Source organism: Ochotona curzoniae, unplaced genomic scaffold, assembly GCF_017591425.1.
Source record: "Ochotona curzoniae isolate NIBS_2020 unplaced genomic scaffold, NIBS_Ocur_1.0 contig_1014, whole genome shotgun sequence".
In the NCBI taxonomy this organism is placed as follows: domain Eukaryota; kingdom Metazoa; phylum Chordata; class Mammalia; order Lagomorpha; family Ochotonidae; genus Ochotona; species Ochotona curzoniae.
Window position 1 is genome coordinate 7,307,572 of NW_024464920.1, and position 7,528 is coordinate 7,315,099.

A 7,528-nucleotide genomic window follows, 5' to 3' on the forward strand; every position below is an offset into this window, starting at 1 on the left:
AAAGAAAGAAGAGAGTATCATCATTTTCTGGATCACTCCCCAAATGCCTGCAAAAGCCAGTGTTAGGTCAGCTGGGAGCCAGGACATCAATCAGGTCTTCCACAAGCATGGCAATGCTCCAATGACTGAAGCCACCCCTTGTGCCTTCCAGAGTTCTTATTAGCAGGGAGCTGGAGCCAGAAATGGGGCTAAGTATTGAACCCCGACATTCTGGTATGGCATGCAAGCCTCTGGTGGTTAACCAGGCTAGATTGCTGCACTGGTTTTCAAAATATTCATTCTACCTAGCTGAGGAGCATGGACCATTGTATGTTATAGTCTCGGTACTCACAAGACAGATACATTTCTCATCTGAGGATGTGTAAATAAGGAATGGGGAGAGGAGATAAAAATAAGATTTTATTGTAGTGACTAACAACCCCGGATGAATATTAAGCTTTCATAGTATGATTTTATAAATTTTGATGCTAGTTTTTCCTTCCTATCCTATAGAATTAGTAGGGTTTTGGTGGAAGCATTTGTTGAAGAGTAATATAATATACTATACTACAATACAATACAATATAAATATCAAGGAAAAAGAGGGACAGCAACTGCTTAAGTGAAAGTTTATTCATAAAGAAGGGATCTTGGGGCCAGTGTGATGGCTCAGCTGGCTAATCCTATGCCTACAGGCCTCCTCATTTTGTGTGGGTGCTGGTTTGAGTCCTGACCGCTCTTCTTCTCATCCAGCTCGTAGCTTCTGGATGGACTGGGAAGGCAGCAGAGGATGGCCAAGTACTTGGGACCCTGTGCCTGTGTAGAAGACTGAGAAGAAGCAACTGGCTCCTGTCTCTGGATTGGCTCAGTCTCAGCTGTTGTGACCATTTGGGGAGTAAACCAGTGGATGGAAGATCTTTTTCTGCCTGTCTTTCCTTCTTTCTACAAATCTGACTTTCCAATAAAAATAAATAAATTTTTAAAGACAGAAAAAAGAAAAAGGAAACCTGTGGAGATGGCTTTTTAAAAAAAGATTTATTTATTTCTTTATTTATGCATTTATTGGAAAGCCAGATGAGATTTATGGAGAGAAGGAGATACAGAAAGATCTTTCATCCACTGGTTCTCTCCCCAGATGGCTGTAATGTGGGAGTTGAGCCAATGCAAAGCAGGAGCCAGGGGCTTCTTTTGGGTCTTCCACATGGGTGCAGGGTCGCAAGGCTTTGGGTCATCTGCTGTTTCCCTAGGCCACAAGCAGGGAGCTGGATGGAAAATGGAGCATCCGGGCATGGACCCATGCCTGTATGGGAATCCTGGCATTGAGCCATTGTCCTGGGCCCTCTTTTTTTTTTTTTTAAATAATTGTTTTTATTTAAAAGGCAGCTTTTACAGCAGGAGAAAGAGGAGTCAGAGAGAGTGAGTGAGCAAGAGAGAGATCTTCCATCTTCTGATTCACTCCCCAAAAAGTCATAGCACCCAGAGCTGAGCAGGTCCCAAACCAGGAGCTTCTTTGAAGTTTCCCACATGTGTGCAGGGTCCCAAATACTTGTGCCATCCTCTGTTGCCTTCCCAGGCCCAAAACAAGGAGCTGGGTCAGAAGTAAGGAAGCCGGGACATCCTGCAAAGCAGGTAAAGAATTTGTTACACAACCATGCTGTCCCTAACTGCATTCTTTATCAAACTACCTGAATCCAAATCCTTGTTGCATTCCTGATTCCAGCTCATTCCAGTACGGCTCAAGTATCTGGGTGAAATATGTGGGAAATCCAGCTGAGTTCCCCGGCGTTTTCCTGGCCCAGCCCTGGCCATTATGAGAGTTGCACTCCTAAAGGGAGTGATGAAAGTGCTCTCTCTCTCTAATAAAATGGAAAATAAGCTAAAATATTTAAATGCTGTGGGACAGTGCCGTGGCTCAACAAGCTAACCCTCCATCTTCAAGGGCCAGTATCCCATATAGGTACTGGTTTGGGTCCAGACCGCTCTTCTCATCCAACTCCCTGCTTATGGATGGACTGGGAAGGCAGCACAGGATGGCCCAAAGCCTTGGGACCCTGCATCTGCATGGGAGACCTGGAAGAAGTTCCTGGCTCCTGGCTTTGGATCAGCTCAGCTTTGGCTGTTGGCACCACTTGGAGAGTGAACCAGCAGATGAAAGGTCTTTCCCTGTCTGTCTCTCTTCTCTGTTAATCTGTCTTTTGAATAAAAATAAGATAAACCTTAAAAAAAAACTTTTAAAAGCTGAACAAATTTAACATCTTGTATAAAGTTTTAAGAATTTGTACAAAAGAGGTGTAGTTCTGAATTACAGAAGTTACTTTATTTTATCTATTTATTTTAAAATATGGAACGCTTCGCGAATTTGCGTGTCATGCTTGCGCAGAGGCCATGCTAATCTTCTCTGTATCATTCCAATTTTAGTATATATGCTGCCAAAGCGAGCACTGAAGTTACTTTACAAATGAATTTAAAAAATTTTGTGTTCTTGTGGCTCAGCTACTCTTTTTTCAGTATTAAGTTTGTAAGAAGACTTTTTTTTGTTAACACTGCTGAATTTCTAACAGATATTACTTTTCTTTAGTGCTTGAGTATAATCCTTTAGGGTAAAGATAATCTATTTTAAATGGCATTTATGTGAGAAATTCTGAGCTTAATTTTCTACTATGATTTACAAAACAAGCTTTTGTTAGCATTTTTGGTTTAATTTGAAAGGAATGCCTTGTAAAGTAGTCATGTATTATTGGGTTCACTTGAAAGATGTCTAAATCATGTTTTTTTTGGTTAATTTCTACTTTATAATGTTAACTTGATTCTAAAAAGTGATGAATTATCAAAATCAATGACTGAAAAAACAATTTCTACTTCCACTAATGCCTTTCTCATTTTATCTGTAAGTAAAAAACAGATAATCTATTTAAGGAGTGTAAGTCTCAAAAACAAAAGAAGAGAAACTGCGCAGCTAATAGAGGAATGAAGATTCCCATGGGGCACAGATGACTCCAACAAGGCTCCACACAGGCTAGTGTGGAGAGCTGGAATCTAAGGACCAATGAATAGAGAATGTGTTTTGAAATGTCCTTATATAAAATATTTATATGCATATGAAGATATTTATGTTTGTTCTGAATTGCTAATGCCACATGAAAGGGCAGAAGGAAATAGGAAGGACAAAAGTAAACTTCTCTATTGCAAGTATCAAGCCAGCTCATCGCTTAATAAGGAAATTAGCTAAACAAACATTATTTTGGTAACATCAATGGAATTTTAAAGAAAAGAAAAAATGTTCACATTCCTGCTAATCACAAATGAATTTGTCTACAATTTTCACTTTCAGGACGGATGCTTTATTCTATACTGTAGGCAGAAGCACTGTTTACTTAGCTTTCCCCAAACTGTAAAGAATAGTTGCAAAGGTCAGAGCTGGGCTGGCCTAAACCAGGAAACAAGAGCTTTTCCTGGGTCTCCCACATGGATGTAGAGGCCCAAGGACTTGAGTCATCTTTCACTGCCTTCTCTGCTCACAAGCAGGGAGCTGGATTGTAAGTAGAGCAGCCAGGATTCGAATAAGCACCCATATGGAATATGGGCACCATGGGTTTTCTGCTATGTCATCACATTGACCCCTTTGCTTTTTTTTTTTAAATAATTGCAAGTATTGGGATTGGTATATTGGTTCAGTGGCTAAATTCTCACCTTGCGCTTGCTGGGATCCCTTATGGATGCCAGTTCATGTCCTGGCTACTCCACTTTTCATCCATAGAATAATCAAATGCATGAAAACATTAACTACCTTGATAATTAAAAATATTTTGTCGGGGCCATAATGCTTCACCCTCAAATGCCAGTATTGCTTTTGGGTGCTGATTGGTGTCTTGGCTCCTGCCAACTTCAGCTCAGCTCAACTCTGGCCTTTATGGCTATTTAGGAGTGAGCCAGTGGACAGAAGGCCTCTCTTTCTCTGTCCCCTTCTCTTTTATAAGCACCACATAGAGCGGTGGAAAGTGTAAGTGGTGTGGTCTAGTAAGAGGTCACTAGATCCCTAGGGGTATTGACCTTGGTAGGGATTAAAACAATTGTCAGGGACCTGAGTTTGGTCTCCTGAGAGTGTGTTGGTCAAAAATAACAGAACTGGCATCTCCCCACTTTCTCACTTCATGTGTAACCACGTGATTAGCTTCTCTCAAATGTACACCTGCCAGGATCACATCCCCTGTAGGATGCGACCAGCGAGTCCTCACCAGAGGTCGAACAGGCAGTGCTGCCCAATCTTGGACTTTCAGCCTCCACAGCTGTTAGTTCCAATAAACCTCTTTTGCTTATAAATCACCTGGCATTAGGAACTGTGTTATAGCAATGAAAAGTAACCAGCATATCTACTCTGTCTCAGTGTGAGTGTGAGGATAACATCGTTGTGTGAAAAGCTAGTGCTCAGCTTGGGTAGGTGTCAGAGTTCAATTCTCTCTCCACTGCAATTGTTTTAGGTAAGATTCTCATAATTTCTTGTCTTGATTTTTTTTTTTTTTAATGTGCTTGAAAGACAGAAGAGAGAGAGAGAGAATGAACACTCCCTAAATGTTAATAATCGCTGGGGCTGGACCAGACCAAAGCTGGAAGGGCAGCTGGGAACTCAATCCCTGCCCCCGTGTGAGTGGCAGGGGCTCAAGCCCTGCTGTCTCTCAGGACGTACAATAGCAGGGAGCCACATGTGGAACTTGCACTGACCTAGGCAATGTCTTAACCACTCCAAGTACCCATCCCCATGGACTCTTTAATTACCTGTTTTTTTCTAATTTCTTCTTGCACCTCTTTGGTCTATGTGCCATACTGAACAAATACAGGCTGAATATCTGAAATGCCTGGGCCCAGAAATGTTTTACATTTCAGATTCTTCTTTGGACTTTGTTGCATTTGCATATGTGAGTGATGAGCTATCTTGTCAAGAAGGCCAAATCTAAACAGGAGATTCAAGTTGGCTTTGTAGATCCAAATGCACATAGCCTGAATGTAATCTGCAGTAGTTCTAATGCCCTGGTGCTTTGACTGTGACCTGTCTCAAGGGGTTAGATGTGGAATGTTGCACTTGTGGTGTCAATGTCTGTGCTCAGAAAGTTTTTACTTTTGGAGTATTCTTGATTTCTGATGTTTTGGAATAGAAATACTCAAATTCCTTCCTTCTTCCCTCTTTCCCTCTTGGTTTCTTTACTGCTCTCTCTCTCTCCGTATCTTTTTTTTTTTTTCATTGAATTTTTTTTTTTTTTTTTTTTTTTTTTAAGAAAAAGAAATGTTTTGGGGCTTGGTGTGATGGCTTAACTAGCTAATTTGTCACATGCAAGTACTGGCATCCAATATTGGTGCTAGTTCGTGTCCCGGCTGCTTCACCTCCCATCCAGCTCCCTGCTTATGGCCTGGGAAGGCAGTGGAAAATTGCTCAAAGATTTGGGACCCTGCACCCACATAAGAGGCTCAGAAGAAGCTCCTGGCTTTTGGCTTTAGATCAGCTCAGTTGTGGCTGTTGTGGCCACTCGGGGAGTGAACCAGAGAATGGAAGATCTTTCTGTCTCTGCTTCTCTCTGTATATCTGCCTTTCCAGTAAAAAAAAAAAAAAAAAAAGGTTGAAAAAAGAAAAAAAAATTAATGAAATGTAGAAAATGTCAATACACCATTAAAAATAGATTGTTTATACTTTTATCATTCAGAGACAAATATTATCTTTTATTATTTTTTCTAAACCTTTTCCTTCTTTTTCTATTTTTAATCATATCAATTTTATTTAAGAAAAGTGAGATTTTAGACCACGGTAACCTAGCTGCTAAAACGTCGCCTTGAATGCCGAGGGATCCCATGTGGGCACTGGTTCTAATCCTGGCTGCCCTGCTCCCCCATTCAGCTCCCTTCTTGTGGCCTGGGAAAGCAGTTGAGGACGGCCCAAAGCTTTGGGACCCTGTACCCATGAGGGAGACCCAGAAGAGGCTCCAGGCTACTGGTTTCAGATTGGCTTAGCTCCAGCTGTTGCGGTCACTTGGGGCACTAGTGAATCATCAGATGGAGGATTTTCCTATCTCTCTCCCTCTGTATAACTGACTTTCCAATAAAAAAAAAAACAAAACAAAACTTTTTTTTAATCTTTTAAAAAAAATTCACTCTTGTTGTAGCAGGCCCTCTCAGGAACAAGCCAGCCTCATGGGCAGCCTGGCAGGACAGGACAAAGCTGGGGAACTCCCACAGGAGGGCTTGTGGCCCCGCGCGGCCCTTGGTTGCTGTATTGATGATCCCCTGGACTGCCCGCCGCTACCACAGGTGGGAACCCAATTTGAGACTCTCTGTCTTTCTCCTCTTTCCCTCTATTCTCTGTCTCCAAAAACTCTCTACTTTGCAATAAAAATAGATAAATCTCTAAAAAAGAAAGAGAAGTGAGATTATATTCATTGTTTATAACCTGATTTTTTTTTTTGGCTGAACAATATGTAGTGAATTTTCTTGTCAGTGAATATTGTTCTTTATCAGTTCAGAAGGCTGTTTTGGAAATGGTAAATATCTTTGGTTTATTTTAGCGTGCGATTGTGCCATATATTGCAGTTTTCTTTTAAAAAAATTAATATGCCTGGTTCCTATTTTATTGATTGTGATGCCATTCATTTTTGGTGTGATTTAAGCATGGGGAACATGTAAAGTTTGAGAATTACTGACCTATAGCAAAAGTCTGCCAACTGTGGCCTCTTAGCCAATAGCAGCTTGTTGATTATTAATACTTAATTTAATGTTTTTGCATTTTTAAGCATTATAAAACCAAAATAAGAGACAGAGAGGAAGAGCTTCTGCCCACTGGTTAACTCTGTAAGTGGCCACAACAACTACAGCTGAGCCTATTCAAAGTCACGATCCAGGAGCTTCTTCTGGGTCTCCAATGTGGGTGCAGGTCCCAAGGCTTTAGGCTATCTTCTATTGCTTTTCCAAGCCACAAGCAGGGAGCAGGATGGGAAGTGCAGCAGCTGGGACACGAACTGGTGCCCATATGGAATGACAGCGCTTGTCGGCAGACGACTAGCCAATTGAGTCATCATGTTGGCCCCATATTATTTTATGGTACATGAAAACTGCATGGGATTAAATTTAAAAAAATACTGATTTTAAAGGAGAGAGAGAGAAAGAGAGAGAGAGAAAGAGAGAGAGAAGTATCTTCTGTTGTAGGTTTGTTTCCCAAATGCTTGCAATAATTGGATGGTAGGGACCTAAATGCTTGGCCATTGTCTGAAGCCTCTGAGGCTGTGCTTTGGGAAGAACCTAGAATTGGAAGCAGAGCCAGGGCCTGAACCCACTCAATCTGATATAGATGTGGATATTCTAAGAGGCATATTAACAATTTGGCCCAACACTTGCTCTGAAATTCAAACATAAGTGTTTGTAGATGACCTCTAGGCAGACAGCATCATCCATGAATGTCTGCGTTCGTAAGGGCTGCTTCTGTGCTACCATAGCAGTGTACAAGCAGTTTTGGAAGAGACTGTATGGCTTGAAACACCTGTTTACTATTTGGTCCTTTGTGGATAATAAC

At 41.3% G+C, this 7,528-nt stretch overlaps 1 non-coding gene across 1 annotated transcript; it reads right to left on the reverse strand.

The window, feature by feature from the left end:
• Window positions 1-2,314: 2,314 nt before the first annotated feature.
• On the reverse strand, window positions 2,315-2,421 carry LOC121164227. The gene has a single exon (XR_005885054.1). It is a non-coding gene; the product is annotated as a U6 spliceosomal RNA (small nuclear RNA).
• Between the last annotated feature and the right edge of the window lie 5,107 nt (window positions 2,422-7,528).